Raw genomic sequence first — 20,330 nt, 5'->3', positions numbered from 1 at the left:
TTTCAAGTCGGATTATCTAAATTAGATGTTCTTGTTGATAGATGGTGTGGTCGGCGGGTAGCCGACAGGACTATCGGATGCTAACACCGTCTGGCCGGCCTGCTCTGAGGCGGGAGCTCAAGACGATGAATTGGGTTGCGCACCCCGTATAGCTGGCCTAAACACCGAGGCGGAAGCTGACACGGTTGCGTTTTTTCTTTCTAATTTATTTCGGATATCCTCTCACTTATTGCAACTTCTCTGCTACTTATGCGAAGGGAGCTTTTTTTTGTCTTTATTAAGGAGACTTTCAGCCCGAGGCTGGCTCGTCTCCGTGCGAAGGGAGCGTGCGAAGAGAGGACTCCCAAATGGCTCTATTGGCCCAAAATGGCACTCTTAATTACTTATCTCACTGAGACTGTCCCTTGTGGAATAGTCTTCTTGCTTGCTTGCTAATAATAAGGTGTCAGCACACCTTCACAAACGAACTGACGGACTCCGAACCACAAATGGTTCCAAAAACTAAGTCCTCCCTTAACAGCCACCAAAGTGTGACGGAGGATAGTTTTTTATTTTTTCCTCTCTGGATTGCCACCAAAATGTGTGGGCCTGACTGCTCCTTTAAAAGGTAGTTTCTCTACCAAAGAGCGCCCTGCACGTTTTGGAGTTCGGTATGCTTTCTCGGTAGTAAAAGAGTCCAACGGAACTCGTACCGATGCGCTGCTGGTAACGGAGTGTCTTTATTCAGTCGAAGTATAACACTTATATACTAAATTAATCCTAAGAAGTACATGTTCCGAAAGGGCCCTGTCGATCCCATGGAAAGAGCAAACAATGTCTATGATTTGTTTTTAACCCCATAGAAAGAACAAACAGTAGTTATTCTAGACTATCAAATCAACCGAAAACCTAAGCCAAAGTCATTGATCTTATTTCAAAACGTTCTCGCTTCCCTGCCTAGAGGGTGGCTTTCATTAAGCATCATCTATGCATTTACACCAATTTCCATCTCCGCCTTGGGTCATAAATGCACAACTGTAAAAATAGAAATGGCTCGGTACAGGCTTGGCTGACATCTGTTTTCCTACTTTAAGCCGAACGGCTGCAACGTTGTTTATTATTATTTACGACTATTCGAATTGTTACAGCGTCAAGTGGTTTTGCTTTCTTACTTCTTACTTAGGCTAATATTTCGATTTCTTGAGCGACCTTGGTTCTTCTCATAACATCTCTATGAGATAAGAAATTAGTGACTGATTCCCAAAAGGACGCTAGCAGTTGCCAACCTAGCCCATAGATATCATACAGTATGCGTCCATGCATAATTGTATCGATCACGAATTTAAACAATCTTCCCATCATATATAACCCGTAGAATGTAGAAGTTATATTTCCCAGCCAAGTAGACCAGGTCAGTAGCTTTGACCAATATTTTTCGAAAACAGTTTCGATCATCCGAGCTGATATCAAAGCTTCAAATCGAAATCCTTGAACATTTGGTTGTTGTCCAATCAAAATTTTATGAAGTATATTTGAGGCAATTCTTTTGTCTTCTTGTTCATAAATCATACTTCTCATTTTTTTAACACTCTCTGCGTCGTATACTCCACTATTCATTAAATTATGAGATGATTTACTTTACATCATGTGGTTTATATTGCACTGGAGTCCTTTCCGTAAGAATGACGCGTTCAGTTTGAAAGTTGAACTCAGAATGTCTTTATTGATCGGATCTTAAGCTACAGCTCACCTACGGGAGGCACTTGAAATCAGTTTGAATGTGGTAGAAAAGAATTAAAGGAGAAGGCAAATTTGGTGCGCCCTGGTAACAGTACGACGGTGCGCTTGGGTCGCATAGTAATTTGAGCTAGGCAAATAGCCATTATTGCATAAAGTGTTTGGTGCCATCGAACTGATTTATGCATCCGATGCATATGCGTTTCCTTTGCGTGAGAATTGTCTCTGCGGGATACTTGACTGCTAGTGTGGTCTTCTACGAATTGTTACCACATGTTTGTTCGTAGGAATATTGAAACGTAAATGGATGATCTGGTCTTCAAGTGTCTCTCACAATTATTTGGATAATGTTATACATGCTACAATAAACTCTTATTTCGCTTTTTAGGTTTTTCTGGAGCACCCTAATTTGCACTTCTCTCGTTGATACATTGTTCGACGGTGGTATACACGACGCTACATCCATTAACGAATAACTAGTTAGGTTTACCTCCGGATTTCCACAATCGTAGGCAATCAAACCATGATTATCGAAACAAAATACTTGTCCTAATATCAAAAGGAAATAATATATCATTACACCTAGATGTTCCCAATCAGGCGCTCTAATTCTTTTCCTTTTGGTTTGCGGTTCGGGAATTCGTGAAACTAATTCCTTTACCTTTTTGTCATCTGTCTGCGCTCTTTTCCCCCAATTAGGATTATTTTTCCTTTGTTTTTTTTTTCTCAAACCTGGGTTTATCAACCATTGAATTGTTGGTTATGTCAGGCTCAGGCGTTTTCATCTTATGTAGCGTTCCTGGTGGTGTTCGTACGTCCAAAACTGCTAATTTACAGACTGGTCGTTTCATTTCTCCGTCTACAGTTTTCACAATGGCAGATCTAATTAACCCATCTATTCCAATATGAATTTCCTTTATTATACCTTTTTTTCCATTTGCCTTTATGATCTTCATCCATGATCATAACAATGTCGCCGACCTCTAAGGGTGGAGTGTCTTCATTCCATTTCGATCGCTTTCCAAGCGAAGCAAGATATTCCTTTATCCAACGGGCCCATAGAGATCTGGCATAGTACTGGATCTTTTTCCATTGTTGTCTATTAGCCTCGGAAATTATTACATCATTTAACGAGGGCTCTGAATCACCTGAGCAACCCATTAAGAAATGATTTGGTGTCAACGGTTCATCATCCCCATTTTCTGATGAGATATTCGTAAGTGACCGGTTATTAATTAGTTTTTCTGTCTCGATCAACAGGCCATGCAGGACATGTACAGGCATGGTGTTATTAGGTAACAAGCTTTTCACCTCTTTTACCAACCTCTCCCATGCGCCTCCGAAATAAGGAGATGCAGGGGGATTGAAATGCCACTGAATTCCTTTATTGGCCATTCGGTATCGTATTTTCTTCATCTCGTTGTCTGCACCCACGAAGTTTGTTCCGTTATCACTATATAGCTCAGATACTCTTCCTCTACGACACTGTAAGTTGTTTAGACATATGAGAAATGAATCCGAGCTTGAGTCATGAGCTAAATCCAGGTATATTGCACGGGTAGTCATACACGTGAATAACACTCCCCATCTCTTTTCCGTTCGGCGTCCTATTGAAACAGTATAAGGTCCGAAATAATCCACTCCGGTAAAGGTGAATGGTTTGTGATAAGGCTGCATGCGACATTGCGGAAGTGTTGCCATTTTCGGTACCTGAGGTTGTGGTCTTTTATTCTTACAGTATTGGCAATTAGATATAATGGATTTCATCATTTGTCTCAAATGAATAACGTGATACCTTTGGGTTACTTCGGTTATCACTGTTCCGGTATTCTGATGCTTGGACTTTTCGTGGTAGTGTTTTATAATTAATCTCGTGATATGATGTCTCTTAGGAAGAATACATTGTGCATCCTTAAAACGTGTTTCTGATCTCATTATGTCATCTGGGCACATTATAGGAGTGAGGTTACGTAGGTGACTTATTCTTTCAAGTCGGATTATCTAAATTAGATGTTCTTGTTGATAGATGGTGTGGTCGGCGGGTAGCCGACAGGACTATCGGATGCTAACACCGTCTGACCGGCCTGCTCTGAGGAGGGAGCTCAAGACGATGAATTGGGTTGCGCACCCCGTATAGCTGGCCTAAACACCGAGGCGGAAGCTGACACGGTTGCGTTTTTTCTTTCTAATTTATGACCACACGTTGTTTTTCGATGGGAATGCCATACATCGGTACATGGATCGGTTTACCTGTTATATTCTGGTTGTAGTTCGAAAATGTTTGATTGTTGATCGTTACCTCACACTTGTTGAACGAAATCAGATAAGTTCCAGACAGGTTCCTTTCAGACAAACCACAGTTGGTGTGTAGGGTAAAATTTCCTAACACATTGATGATAAGATGTTGGCTGTCGATTGCTACGATTTCTTCCGTCGGGTTGGCTAGATAATCGCATTTGGCTGGTTTCCCATCCAACAAGTTGGACATACAGGCTGTAGAATCTAGTGTAGCGTCCTTAGCGTCAAAGATATTTGGCTGTAGGCTGTTTACGATGTAGTATTGAGTTCCATGGTGTAGATAATTGTGGTTGGAAATATGGATTTGTTGACGATTAAACCAAGTTGGTAGAACGAAGATTTTTCTAAAAACTCTCGGGTCTAGTTTGGGCAATTTAAGTAAAAGGGCGATGTCGAGTTCTTTGCGGTGGGGCGAAAGTAAATGTTCTTTGCGGCGGTGGCATAAATCTGAAACGATTTGGTTGAGGCTGGTTTGGTTTGAAGAAATACTTTGGCGGGAGCGGAGGTGGTAAACCTGTTCGGGCGTTGGAAATATTTATCTTTGGTGGCTCATTAGGTTTAGGTGTTGGTTGGTTGCCCAACTCGTTTCTGAAAGGTGCAGACCTAAGGTTCATATTATAATAGTCCATGCAAAATTGGTATGCTTGTCCGAGCGATGTCGGATTTGTACTTTTTAATAAAATATTCAAAGGATTTTACAATCCTCTAATAAAAGCGTCGAGAGTTTTGTCCCGAAAGTATGTTATGTGTACTGCTGCATTAAGTTTCAATTTATCATCAGTATGAATTTGAGCAATTATGTGGGTCAAAACATCATTTACTCTGCTATAATAAATACTGATGTTTTCGTTGGGAAGTTTTTTAATTGTAGTCATTTCAAAATCTAGAGTTTTTACGTCACGTTTGTCTCTATAATAGAGAACAAGTGTCGTTTTAATTTCATCCCAATCACACGTAATATTATTTGCGTTTAGGATGTCGGCTGCTTCGCCTGTAATTTTTCGCCGTATCACTCTCTGAAGGAGATTGATTTGATCAGCTGTAGCATTCCTGGCATTATAAGTGCGAAAAATGGAATCTACATCGGCCAACCAGTCCACTAATTCAGTAGGATTACCGCTGAATGAGTTGACTGACCGTACAAATTCGGGGACTCTACCAATAGCGATAAAGTCGTCTGCAGTCATGTTAATATTTACTACGTTGTTGGTGGCCATTATGTTTATGAAGTAAATGTCCACCCTAGGTTTTTTTGAAGGAATTGTGTATGATCTTTAATCAATTATATTTTGAAAAGCAAATTAGCTGTATTCACTGATGGTTAATCAATTAGTGAGGCTAGCAATTAGGAAGAGTGAAATAAAATCTACTCGTCACAGTAACACTTTTATGCTTCTACTTGGATTTTCTTGCTCATATGAAAGCAAAAGGTAAAAAAAAATCAACAACCGTCGCACTGTTTTGTTTCCACTCGGTGTGGTTCACTTATGAATATTAACGATAGAACGAAATTTTGTCACAAATGATCGGATAAAGATATTCACTTATGGGTAATGACGATGGAGAAAAATGTTTTTTTTTTCACTTGGTTTCAATTGGTTTGTCACTTACACTTTTAGATAATAATGATAAAAATTACTTACATTAATGCCAGTACCATGATGAAACTCCTGGACTTTTTGGGTTGTAACTTAGGGTGGCTTTGCTCGGTGGGGGAAAACCAGGCAGCTACTTCGGGGTGATTCCTTTTTGCCGCTGCAGTGCTGCTACTCGGGGTCCTAGTAGCGATCAAGCTTCTCAGCTTCGGTGTCCTGGCTCTCGCTTTCGTTGTCGTGATGGGGTTCGTTGAACCGGATTGTAACAGGTGAACTGGCTCCTTGAACCACTTTCGGATTTTGTGATATCCACTTAGGATTTTTTCCACTTGTTAACAATTAACGATTTTCACCACTTGTAACTTACCTACCTTTTGGCAAGGTCCCTATTCGGGCGCCAGTTAACTTATTTACCGGGGAGATTCTTTTAAAAGAATGATCCGAGTCGGTCGATCGTAAAAACAGAACAGGCTTTATTCAAGGTTCGAAACTCAAAATGTAATTTCAGCGATGACGGTCCCGCGGCGGTTAAGCCCACTCAGCATAGATCGATCGGTGCCCTCGACAATGTTGTGATTGTTTTTATCGGCGTTCGTTGTCCCGGCGTTCGTGACCCACTTGAGAAGTGCTGATGCTGATTGTAGTGTTTAATGTCTTTCGTCGCTATGTGTTAACTCGCTCTTTCCGATATTGGTGTATCCCATTCCGACGTTTCTATATGTAATTCTTGAAGAAGGATTCTCCCTTGAATTGTGACATTAGAGATCAACCCTAAAGGATCGAACACACTCATGACGAACGAAAGCACTTCCCGTTTCGTAGGCCTTCGTATTCTGCAATATACCTCGTTAGGAAATCTTTGTAGATTAACTTTAAAGCCAATACTATCTTTGTTCGTGTTCCAATACACTCCCAGTATCTTTGCTGAATCGTCATTCCTATCGTCTAGATCCTTTATCATTTCGGTGTCGAGCCGTTCTTTCGGAATGGCTTCTAACAATTCTTTACTGTTCGAGCAGAATTTTGTTATATGGAACCCTCCACTTTCGTGAGCTCTTATTAACTGATCTACAGTATCTTTGGCCACTTTCAATGAGTTAAAGCTATCCTCGTAATCATCTACATAGTGTTGATTTAGTATTGGTAAGAGTGCTAGTGGATATTTATCCTTGCAGCGTTCTGCATTGCTATTTTTCGCGGCCTGGGCGCATGACGGTGAGCAAGTTGAACCAAATGTCATTACTTGCATAACGTACATGTCTGGGTATTGTTGTTGGTTACAATCCCTCCATAGAAATCGTTGCGCGTTTTGATCTTCCGCGCGTATTTTGACTTGATGGAACATCTCCTTGATGTCCCCGCAAATAGCATACTTCCCTTCTCGGAATCGTATAAGGATACCAAATAGTGATGTTGTGCTATCTGGTCCTGACAGAAGTGCTGTATTAAAGGATTGACCTTGTATCTTGGCAGCATCATCGAATACAAGTCTTGGTTTAGGAGGAATTTTGTTTTTATTGACTACTATAAAATGTGGAAGGTAATACAAATGCTTAACATCGGCTAGGATTTCATCGGACTTCAATTTCCTAGCATAGCCCTTCTTGACATAATCCTGAATCGTATCAGTCGCCCATTTTTGTAGAGCCGGATCAGTTTTCAATTTATTTTCCAGGGTATTTAATCTTTTAATAGCCATATCGAGGCTATATGGAAATTCAAACTCATCCTTTCGCCATAGAAGCCCGACTTCGTACCTTCCATTTTGAAACTTCAAAGTTTGCTTAATTATTTTCTTAGCTCTTTTGTCTTCTTCGGACTGCGGTAATACTTCTAAATGTTTCACCCCGAAATCTTCCACGGAAAAATATCTATCCATGGTCCTTTTAAGAACTTCGTCCACTTGGGTTACCATTACATGGTTCGCATTGTTGTTTGTTGACAATCTTCCATAGATTACCCAACCTAGTTTAGTTCTCATTGCGATCGGTTGACCAGGTGGTCCCCAACGATGTTCATGTCCCATCAACAGGTAACTGTGATTAAGACCCAGCATTATTGTTGGTCTAATTTCATCGAAGCTCTTAATTGGAAGTCCCTTAAGATGAGGATACTTTAGGCTTAGGTCATCATAATTCATGCTTTGGGAGGGTAGCTTTAAATTATGAATGGTTCTTACATCCTTTAACATATAGCTTTTTTTAGATGTGCCTCTCACTTTTAACTGGACGCTACGACTTTTATCATGGTCCGAAGTTAGATCTTGCGTCCATGATAATTGTAGCGGTTTAAGATCTCCAGTTAATTTTAATTCCTTGGCCACCTCTGCCTCTAATAAAGAAAGTGAGGATCCTGGATCTAGAAATGCGTAAGTTTTAATAGATCTGTCCCCGTTATAAAGAGTGACTGGTACTATTTGGTAGTAAATGGTACAAGGTACAGTCGCCTCCTTGTGATTATTCACCGCTTGAGTTTCAATGCTTCTCTCTTGATTTTTGTAATGTAACATTCGATGGTGTTTTCTTTCACAACCATCTTGTCCACATTTCTTGGCCTTTGGACATTTGAATAAATTATGGTCTGACGACGACAAGCACCCGTAACACAGCCGTTGTTTCTGTGCTGCTTGTATTCTGTCTTCAACCTTCATTTTTTGGAATACATAGCAATCCATGAACTTGTGCCGACTTGATTTTTTGCATAAAGGGCACGTGTTAACACTAACCCTTTTAGAATTTTGTTCGTGGTAATTAATCGTAACCTTTTGACGTAAAGGCGCTGCTTCCGTCATCATAGCTCTAGCCAAGATGAATACACAGCTAGGTGTTACAATCTGCCCAATTTATGGACGAGAAGAAGGCGGGGGTGAGAAAAATTCATTTTCGGTGCAAAACATAAACAAACCGGCTGGCGCTCCCATACTAAAATCCAAGATGGCTGAATCGTGAATTTGGCAGATTGGAACACCTAGTGGTGTATTTATCTTGGCTCTAGCTGTTATCGCATAGGGCTTTAGCCATTCTTCCAAATCATCTAGTGTCTGGACTTGCAATTGGTTTGGCGCGTTTAGACAATACTCGGTTCTTTTGACTTGAATGTTGTATGGAAGTTTCTTCACTATTTCTTCCACTAGTCGATGATCCGAAAAATATTCTTCTTTTTCGATCATCTTAATATTGCATACCAAATTCTCGAGTGCATTTGCCATCTCGATAACGACCGTCTTGGATTCCTTTCTTATTTTTGCTAATTCTGCCAGCAGGTCTTTGTATACTAATTCAGACCTTCCGAAGTGTTCCTCTAATCTAATCATAATATTCGGAACGTTATCAGAGTCCATCATTAACTGTTGGACACTCCTTGCGGCAGCGCCATAAAGGACTTGTTGTAGTCTGATTAGATTTTCAAGGTTATTGAACGCTTGTTCTGTGGTTTGTTCGAAACCCTGGTTCGACTTCTTGTTTAACTTCGATCTTAGCAAGCGTTCTAGACACCTCAGCAGTTGCCTTCTGTTTGCTAATCAATGATACAATTATTGTAGTTTAGATTAAACATCGTCGCATTCGTAACACTCAGCTTGAATTAAGGCTCCCCTTAGCACCTTGGAAATTCATAAAACACAGCAAGAATGCGTCTGTGAACATATTTTCAGCTAGCTCGATATATACTGCTCGTGAAGACATGCATGTGAATATGGCTCCCCATCGTTTTTCTTTAGAGCGATTAACTGCTACGTCAAATGGACCAAAATAATCCACTCCGGTGTGAGTGAATGGATACATGAATGGACTTGTTCTGCATGCTGGGAGAGGTGCCATTTCTGGATGTATTGGTCTTACGCGCTTATTCATACAATATTGACATCTTGCCTTTACAAACTGAAAGGCCACGTTTAGTCCAACGATATGGTACTTTTGCTGAAGTGCCGCTAGAACAGATCTGTCTGCTTGATGCTGAAACATACGCTGATACCAGTTTATGATTAAATGGGTGATGTGATGTCGTTTCGGTAGTATTACAGGATTTCTTGCTTTTCTGGAAAGAGTTTCGATATATTCCAGCCTGCTACAAAAGCGCATTACTCCGTGTTCATCAAGCTGCGGCATCAATTTCGACAATGGACCGATTGTGGTTAACTGTTTATTTTTCTGAAGGTCTTTTATCTCATCGGGGTACGCGTCTGTAGGAGTTTCTTTCAATTGACGAACTGCTCCTTTTGAATCGTTATTGTAGACTGGTTTATTTTCTAAAATCTAACTTATCATTACCCTACTTGGGTTGCTCATACACACGCATAAGCAACCCTCCTACATAGAAGGCACTTCAGATTACATAAAAAGGAACAGACATATGTAATATGTCTGTATGTGCTATCCTGCGTGAGCTGCAGTTCTCACGCATTCTTCTATGGTTTGGCTTTCGCGTTTACGTTCCCACGCATCGTTTATATGTCCTTTTATTTAATGTTCTAATCTGGTTCTCTCCTGGAAGGAGAGAACCGATAAGTGCGGGCATGTAGGATGCAATAAAAGTGAATTTATGACATTGTTTGTATGAAGCGTGGGAATGGAAAGGAGCTCGCCACATTACTCCCCCCTTTCGAAAAAAAAATATGTTAAATATATTTATTTATTTACTATTATTTTTTTTACTCATAAGTGCTTTAAAGAATGTTGTCTTTGTTACAAATATTTTAATAATTATATTGCATAAAGTTGAAATATGTTTTTATTACACTTTTCATCTAACTATTATCTTATTTCAATACGTAGAATTTTCGTGAAAAAGAAATAATATAGGAACATGTAATCTGTACAATTATATTAATTTTTCATATATATTTTACAAGATTTTGACTTTTTTTCTACTTTGTTGTTTTTGGAACTACCTTGAATCATATCTATTTCCGTTGATTTTTGTTGAATTTGATCATCATCCTTAAAAGACTGTTTAATTTGTACATTGTCTATCAGAGGTTGAATATTTTTGAACTCTATTTCTAGCTGACTATCAGTAGAACGATTCGCTGCTCTTCTCCACCCACAAGATTTGATTTTCAAAAGAAATCTATATTTGAAAATTAAATAAAATATTCCAACAGCAAGTAATATACACAGCAAAATAATCCATATACTGAGAGTATGCTTTTCTAACGTTACATCAAGCAATTGAATTTTGTTAGAATTCAAGTTTTGCAGATTTACAATCTCGTTAAAAAAATCCTTTTCATTTACACTTGTGAAGACACTATGTTTAAGTGTGTCAGGAACTTTGTCATCCAATAATTTAATTTCTTTTGGAGAATGGAAAAAAATCGATTTTAAAATAATCAGATTGTGTTACACTAATGTCTTTAGGATAGTAGTGCAGAAAAATTTCTCCTGATTGTATTAAACAAGGTGAATTGATTCTTAAATTACCAATTCCAGATAGTTCAAAAGCCTTTGATTTACCGTTTGTAAATATGGCAAGTTTTGTCATATTAGGGATTGCATAAATCCATGAATTTGGATTGACCATTTGAATCCAAAGTTGGTGCTTCAAATTCAAAGGTTGTGAAACACATGCATTTGTCGACAGATTCAAAAAAGTTTGAACATTACAATCTTCAGATGATGTGAAATTTTGAAGTAAATGAAATGAGGAGCATAATCTAAAATCTTGCACCATTTTACACATTTTGTAGTTCTTGTATGTTAAACTTGAACCTAAGCTGGAATTTTCTGATTTAAGAATTACATCATTTTCAAATGATGTTACATAAAATTTACCATTTTTCATAATAGGAACACTGGTTCCCTTAAAAGCTTTATATGTTAATCGGTTGGTAATAGGAACCTTAATACTAACCTCAACATGGCAGTTTCCAACTTCAGATGAAACAGAACTAATACCATATATTTTCATTATATTTCTAAAATTTATCTGCACAGGGAACATGAACCCAAGTGGAAGAATTTTTCTACCTTAATCAACTCTGCTAAAAGTTTTTCAGGCTCATATATTTCGGGAGTGAGAGGAATATTTCCTGTTGCCAATAAGGAAAGAAATACATCCTTTTCTTGAAGAGATGAGTTACTATCATATTAAGTTCTCCCATCAATTCTGTGAATTGATTTCTAACCATATTTTTAACAAGTTCCTCCTTACTGCGTTTATTATAGATATCAATAGCAGCACTAAAAGCGTTAAGTTTATCATTGACTTTCGAAAATGTTTTATTCGAAATTTCAAAAATGGAGTCAATTGCAATAGTTTGTTTTTGCAACTGATTAACTAAACTGTCTTCATTTGCACGAAGGTTTTTAATGTCGTCATCTATCCTACGTGAATCATCATGATCCATCACACCAGTAATTTCCTTAAAAATGTGACCAAGAAAATCTATTTGACGTTTAACACGACTATTTTCCAGTGTCTTATTGTAATTTTCACAGTGTGAATTTACAATATTACTTAAACCAAAAAATTCAGATGATATCATTATTTGTTCCGTTTGTATACGTTTACAATCGATCCCCATACCAGAATCCAATTTTCCACAAGCAGTCAACAACATATCTTGAAAGGTTTCCATAGTCTTCAATTCCATTTGGACCTTTTGAAGGTCGTAAGTGGACCTTATTGTCCATTGACCCAATTCAAGTTTCACACTTTTCAAATTTTCATAAATAATTCCATGATTGTATAATGGAATATTTTCAATAGGTAATAGGGCTAGAGTTGACACAAACAATTGTAGAATAATATAGAGTTTCATTCCTGAAAAAGAAAAGAGAGAAAAAAAAATTATTCTGTATATTGTTTTAATCTATTGTTATGTACAGTCATTCTTTTGTTACTGTTACATAATTTTATAGTTGTTGTTTCAGGAGAATTTATTGCGACAACTTCGTGTGGTCCATTCCACAATGTTTGAAGCTTTTGGCCAACCCCAGTTGTAATATTCAACAATAATACTTTATCGCCCCATAATGGGATCCAATTGTTGGATGATTCATCATATTTGTCTTTACGAGTTGTTTTTGCCTTTCTCAGATTATGTATTGCAATTTTGTGGATTGAGTGCATTTTAGAACGAAGGTCTTTCAAGTATTGAAAATAACTTGTATGCTCATTTTGCGACGTAACAAAGGCTGATGGCAATTCTGCCTTGTGGCCGTAAACTAACTCGTGTGGGTGAACCCGTTGATGAATGTGGCGTTGTATTATAAGTAAATGAAAATTGACTAAGATATTCATCCCAGTTGTTCAGACTCTCGTTTACATACGAACGCAAATACTCTTTCAATGTACGATGACACCTCTCGAGTGCACCATTACTTTGTGGGTGATAAGCAGATGTTTGAATTTGTTTTATTTTTAATAACTTACAAAGCTCTTGAAACAGTTTGCTAATAAAGTTCGTTCCTCGATCTGTAACTAGTTCTTTCGGTATTCCAAAAATACAAATACCACCTTCAAGAAAAGCTTTACAAGTTGATGAAAAAATTTGGATAGGTCATCTTGAATAGTTAATATGTAACTATTTCCATTGATAGTTTTCGGTAATGGGCCTACTATATCAAGATAAACTTTCTCAAATGGTTTTTCTGATGTTGTGGTAATTTTCATAGGCATTTTGTTTATTTTAAGAATTTTATTCTTTTGGCAATTATCGCATTTTGAAACATATTCCTTTATGGTTTCCTTCATATTCGGCCATGTATAACGTTCAGATATACGCTTTAGCATTCTTTCAATTCCAGTATGTCCCCCTAATGGTGCATCATGGAATTCATGCAATATTTTGTTGATTTCGTTGGTAGATGATATGTTTTTTATAAAATTATTACTAAAACAAAGCTTGCAGCTGACATCAGAAAATATATGAGAAACCATAAACTTTAATTGTAGCCAATTTATTTCGTCGCCGGCAGACAAAACAAATTTAAAATTAATAGTCCGGTTTCTAAAATTACACAAATTATCTTTCAGACGCATTAAATTTTTATACAATCTATATTTACAAACTTTATGTTGCTGTAAATCTTTACAAACAACAAAATGCATCTTGATTGACTTTGCATAACCATACTCAGAAATATTTTCTGATTCAAAGACAGCCTTGTCAAAATCATAATCCAATTTAGGGTCCAGTTGTGCTGATAAGATCGTCACCTTAATGCATTTTGAACCTTTTTTCGGATTTGTCGTGCACATTTTTATTTTGTGCTGGGTTTTTAAGGTTTCAAAACCTTGAAGTCTTGCGCAATCATTGGATCCGTATGACTTTGCGCACTGTCTGCAATTTGTTTTGATTGCAGTCTTGTGATAATGTTGATTCTTTTGACCAGTTTTTTCTTTTGCGCGCGAATTTCTTGGTCGATTTCATCAACAATTGAGCTCGCACTTTCAATGTTGGTGAGCTCTATGCGACTAAGCGCATCTGCCACGACGTTTTGTTTGCCTGGCTTATATACGACTTTAAAGTCGTACTCCTCTAATAATAGTCTCCATCTCATCAAACGATCAGAGGAATTCGTCAAGTTGAACAAATATACTAGAGGTTTGTGGTCCGAATGTACTAGAAACTCGCGACCGTAAATATATGGTTTAAAATGTTTGATGGCCCAAACTATGGCTAGTAACTCCCGTTCTACAGTAGAATAACGCCTTTCAGCAGCATTTAATATTCTACTAGCATATGCTATGGGTAGATTTTTATCCTCGTTCGATAATACTGCTCCAATAGCAACGTTGCTAGCATCCGTAGTGATAACAAATTTCTTTGAAAAATCTGGATACTGTAAAATTGGGGATGACATCAACAACGACTTCAACTCGTCGAAGGATTGTTGACATTTTACCGACCATTCGAATTTTTGACCTTTTTTAAGAAGCCTGTTTATGGGTTCGGCTAAATTGGACAAGTTGGAAATAAATTTCCTGTAATAACTCAATAAACCCAAAAAAGATTTTACATCTTTGTGATTTTTCGGAACTGGAAATTCTTTCACAGCTCGAATTTTTTCGTCGTCGGGTTTAATACCTTCAGAAGTTATTTTGTGTCCTAAGAAGACTATTTCTTTGCACAGAAAGTTGCATTTAGAGGGTTGTAATTTCAGACCATGCAGTCGAAGGCGTGCTAATATTTCAACTAGTTTTGAATTATGTGACTCCAGATTTTCACCATATACTACAATATCATCCATGTAAATGAAACATTTATACCCTTGGAGTCCTAATAACACCGTGTTCATTAATCGTTGAAATGTTGCGGGTGCGTTTTTAGTCCAAATGGCATACGCAAAAATTCATAATGACCATATGGTGTCGAAAAGCTGTTTTTCCCTATCCTTGGGATCCATTTTAATTTGATGGAAACCACTTGCTAAATCCAATGTTGAAAATATCTAGATCTTCCCAGTTGATCTAGTATGTCAGTTATAAGTGGCAAAGGATAAGCATCGCTTAAAGTAATGTCGTTAATTTTTCGGAAATCAACAACTACTCTCCATCTTTTATGACCATTGGAATCTGCTTTCTTGGGTACCACAATAAGTGGCGAGTTCCAGGGGAAGCACTTTCTTGAATTATGTTTTCTTTCAGCATTTTATCAACATGCTCGGTAATTACATTTTTATGTATTGTGGGAACTCTGTATTGCCTGGAGAAAATTGGTTTATCTACAGACGTATTAATTTTGTGAGTTGCTACCTTAGTGTGTGATAACTTGTCACCATCAACATAAAACACATCATTATAGTGTTCTATAATATCGATAACAGATCTTTTTTCTTCAAAATTCATATGGTCAAAATTAAGGTCCTTGAGGATTTCATTTATTCGGTTCTTTGGTTTGTCTTGGTCCATTGACATAATGGAAAAATCTGATACTGAATCATAAATAACGTCGTTGAAATCAATTTCTACGGATTCATCATTGCCGTTGATCACTGGGATATGAACAAAATTATTGACTGGTCTGCAAATGCAGTTGCCTATATAAACATTGTTTTTAATTGCTTCGAATGATAAATTATATCACTATCAGCAGGAACAAAAATTTTTGAATTATTTCGGTTCTGGGAGGAATTGTAATAACATTTGCTGCTCTAAGAGTAGCGATATTCGAAAACTTTTGAATATTTTAATAACTTTCAAGTGTTTATTTTTAAACGACAATTCACCGGAAAATTCACTAAAGAAATCACTACCTAGTAACCCGTCACATGGAATTGGAAATGAATCACGCACCAAGTATGTTTTATGCATGATTGAAAAACAATCAAATTTTAAATTAAGTTGCACGGATCCAACTGTAGAATTTCTTTCCCTTGTAACTCCATGAAGCGAGATTACATCATTTGGGTTAGCTTTAACGTCAAAATCCATTGCATTAATTTTAACAAGAGATACTTCTGCACCTGGATCCAAAAGAAATTTCAACGGACGCCTTTTGTATTCGTTGACTTTAATAGACACTATTGGCCTATTTGTCAACCATTGCGTTTCAAAAGGTATTACCGCAAATTTAAAGCTTTCACCAATTCGTTGATCAGCATATCCGGAGGAATTTTCTCCGAAGGAGTGTCGTTTTTTGACTGCAATATGTTGACCTGCTGAGGCTGTTTTTTACGGCACTTGGATTCCACGTGTCCTTGCTTACCGCAGAAATTACATTTCAAATTAGGTTTTTGCCCAGAAGAACCAGCTTTACTTGTAAAATTTGATTTCTTTTCGGGATACTGATTGTCATTCTTTAATTTACTGTTATTATTGCCACAAGATAAAGATTTTTGAGGATCAATAACTTTTTAATTGTATTATTTTCTGCAATATTTTTAGAAAAACTATCAGTTGCGTTATTTGAATTGTATGTTCGAAACACAACTTCTATATCTTTTGCATATTTAGATGCAGAAGGAAAATCAGGTGCATTATGGGATAATACAACTTGTCTTAAATTTGTATCCCTTATACCTTTCACCCAATAGTCCAATAACAATTTTTGATAAATAAGTTTAACGGGTTTATCATCCCGTGAGTCTACTGGCGCTTTCTTCAAAAAGGTTTCGCTTAACAACATTAAACGATCATAAATATCGGATGCTCTATCAGCATACGACTTTATATCTTCAGAATGATATTGCGAAAGCAATACCAATTTGTTCATCATAGCACTTAATGGTGTATCATCACAAAATTTGTTTAGCAAACGATCTTTCAACTCATTGTACTTTGTACAATCCTTGCAAGCTAACCAAACATTATTTGATATTTTCCTGCGAATTATAGCCATGAGGCTTGCTTCGCAGTCTTCTTCACCAAATTCTTCATAAATGGCATCGCATTGATTGATGAATACTTCAATATTGCTTTTCCCTTTTAATTCGGGAATAACGCTAAACGCAAAATTGCGATCAAACGACATTTCAAAACTTTTATATTTTGAATCGTTTAAAGAAGAGGCGGAATCGTTCTCCTGAATTAACAATTCCTGCTCTACAACTTGTCTCTGTATATCTCTAGATCTCAAAGACAAGTTGTTAGACATGTACAAATTAGTCCTCTAAAGAAAACTGTTTAAAAAAAACGGAAATAGCTTCTATCCTAGCGAACCCTAGTATATAACTAATCTTAGAAAAAAATTTTCCCTACTCTTATAAAACATCAGAAAAGAAAAAAAATGTTATCTAACCTGCTGTTCGTTAAATCAACGTTGTCCAAGGTTGTCTCGAACTGGGGTGGCTTCGCTGTTTCTCTTCTCAGGGTGACTATGTTGTTCCTCTGCAGGGCTTCGATGGTTTGCTGTCCTCAGCACTTTCAACGTAATCTCCTTGGCTTTTTTTTCACTTGCCTTCAACTTGGCCACTGGTTCCAAAACTTGGTCACTTGTTTTAACTTAGCTCGGTGTCTGGTACGTTGACGTTGTTTTTTGATTCCAATATGGGCTGGAGAATTCTATTCCGCATTCAGCTGCTACACCAACGGTTGGTTGCCATTCGATCGTATACAGATGTTGACATATGCCTGGGTGTGGCTGAACTGATGAAAGCTGCGCGCCTTGGATTCAACACCAGCATTGACAGATTTTCAAGGTGCTTAACTATCTTTTCCAAGATATCAGCCTTCTCCAACTTAAATGATAAGCTGCGTCTTTTTCCACAGTAGTCGCTGAGACGTTTAATCACTTCACGTTTTCGACTTCTGTCAAGACCTGTTACTATTCATGCAGCCACGTCAAAAATAACACACTATTTTCTAATGTTTCACTATTTTTTGCAAACTAAAATAAAATTGCCTGTACCACTAAAGTACTTTTCCGCTGCCACCAATGTAGGAGTTTCTTTCAATTGACGAACTGCTCCTTTTGAATCGTTATTGTAGACTGGTTTATTTTCTAAAATCTAACTTATCATTACCCTACTTGGGTTGCTCATACACACGCATAAGCAACCCTCCTACATAGAAGGCACTTCAGATTACATAAAAAGGAACAGACATATGTAATATGTCTGTATGTGCTATCCTGCGTGAGCTGCAGTTCTCACGCATTCTTCTATGGTTTGGCTTTCGCGTTTACGTTCCCACGCATCGTTTATATGTCCTTTTATTTAATGTTCTAATCGGGTTCTCTCCTGGAAGGATAGAACCGATAAGTGCGGGCATGTAGGATGCAATAAAAGTGAATTTATGACATTGTTTGTATGAAGCGTGGGAATGGAAAGGAGCTCGCCACACTTGTATGTACTCTACGACAAAGTCAAATTCTTCCAAATCTAAACGCATATTTGTTAGTTTAGAATTTGGATTTTTCATTCCAAATAAGAAAACTAACGGTCTATGGTCTGTTCTTACAATGAACTTTTTACCATATAAATAGGGTTTAAAATGGTTAACAGCCCAATGAATTGCTGTCAACTCTTTCAGAATTACTGGTTTATTCTTTTCGCCTTTCGTAAAGGTTTTGCTTGCAAAAGCAATTGGTAAGTCACCGTTGTCAAAACTTCCTGCAAAAGCCGTCCTGCTCCACAAGCAATATCTTTTTTTACGTAACATATCAAATGAATGTTGACATTCATTTGTCCAAGTGAATTTTGCATTTTTCTTGAGTAAATTATTTAAAGGACTAGCAATTTTAGCAAAGTTAGGAACAAATTTCCTGTAATAATTGCAAAAAGCCACAAATCGTCTAGTTTCATCAGCATTAGATGGAACTGGATAATTTTTAATTGTGTCAAATTTAGAAGGATCAGGTAGTATACCTTTATCGGTTATCTTGTGACCTAGATAAGTAACTTCAGATTGAAAAAATTTGCATTTACTTAGATTGAGTTTTAGGTTATAGTGTCTCAATCTGTCAAAAACCCTTGCAAGATTCATTAAATGATGATTGACTGAACAACCAATCACAATGATATCGTCGATGTAGATGAAAGCTAGTTCGGGAGTTAATCCAGCCATGGCAATAGTCATCATACGCTGAAAACTATTTGGACTTATATTCAATCCAAATGGTAAACGCGTAAACTGATAATGTCCTGACTGTGTGGAAAATGCAGTAAAATTTTTTGAGTTCTCGTCAAGAGGAATTTGATGAAAACCAGACATCAAATCCAATGTGGAAAAATATTTGGCTCTACCCAGTTGATCTAGTATTGTATCAATTCTGGGCAGAGGAAACTTATCAGCACAGAGAAACAGACGTCTCACTCAGCACATGTTCCATCGTTCACCTTTTTAACGGTTAATTTATTTTTATGTAGGTGGTCAATCGGCCACCGATGGCGCTTCCATCGATTTGGCTTGTGTTTGACGTTTGCGCACTACCGCCATCTGGTTGCCGCTTGACCATACAGTGATTTTAGCATTGGGGGATGATGTTTTCGTGACGATGATTTTGATTGCATTTTGTTCTAAGTGAGACGTCTGTTTCTCTGTGTTATCAGCAAGAATTTTCTTATTTAGTTGTCTGAAATCCACAACTAAACGCCATTTTTTGTCATTGGTATCGGATTTCTTTGGTACCAATAAAATTGGAGAGTTATATGGAGATACTGAATGTTCAATAATTTTATCATTCAGCATTTTATCAACTTGTCTCTGAATTTCATCAGTTTGAGCAATAGAGGTAATAAACTATAGAGGACGATTGTCGCTGCGGTTCCTTTTGTTATCGTCCCCAAACATGTTGGGTACCTATCTGTCAAAACGTTCTGATTTTTCCTTTGTTGACATTTAGTTCCCTATCCTCGCCAGCAAAAGATGTTTCGCCAGTGACGACAGCGACAAGCGTCCTCTATAGTTTATTACCTCTATTGTTTGAGCAGATTATTAATATTAATTTTCATAATATGATAATCAAAAAGTGATGTGATTGTAGGGTGAAATTGCGAATGCGATATATATACAGGGTTTTCAGTTGTGTTGATAAATTTAACATAAGGATTATTAGCTGATATGATGGTATTTCCACAGAAAACGCCAGGCAATATTATCTATAGCTGGTTAAGTCCATATGCCGTCAGTCATAATAGGGAATTCATCTTTCACGAGGTGAAATTTGTGCTTAATGCACAGTCCACCTTCAAAGTATAGGTCAGTTTCTGCTGACGCGATGGTTTCGATTTTGTCATCGGTGATACCAGTTAGATTGATTTTTTCTGCCGTATTTATTAAATAATTTGGCTTCAATTTACTTACTTTAAAAATAGAGATATCCGCGCCACAATCTAT

General features: G+C 37.3%; 1 protein-coding gene and 1 long non-coding RNA gene across 2 annotated transcripts in view; one reads left to right on the top strand and one right to left on the bottom strand.

Annotated features, from left to right (window-relative positions):
* LOC134213634 (zinc finger protein 182-like) overlaps positions 1–20,330 on the top strand; it is a 123,846-nt gene that overhangs the window by 42,986 nt on the left and 60,530 nt on the right. The gene's annotated exons all lie outside the window — the stretch shown is intronic.
* LOC134218045 (uncharacterized) lies at positions 9,824–18,336 on the bottom strand. Its single transcript, XR_009981231.1, has 2 exons — positions 17,293–18,336; positions 9,824–12,371 (listed from the first exon to the last, which is right to left on the bottom strand). It is a non-coding gene; the product is annotated as an uncharacterized LOC134218045 (long non-coding RNA).

The sequence above is a fragment of the Armigeres subalbatus genome, chromosome 2, assembly GCF_024139115.2.
Source record: "Armigeres subalbatus isolate Guangzhou_Male chromosome 2, GZ_Asu_2, whole genome shotgun sequence".
Lineage (NCBI taxonomy): Eukaryota > Metazoa > Arthropoda > Insecta > Diptera > Culicidae > Armigeres > Armigeres subalbatus.
This window is presented reverse-complemented; position numbering and strand designations above follow the sequence as displayed.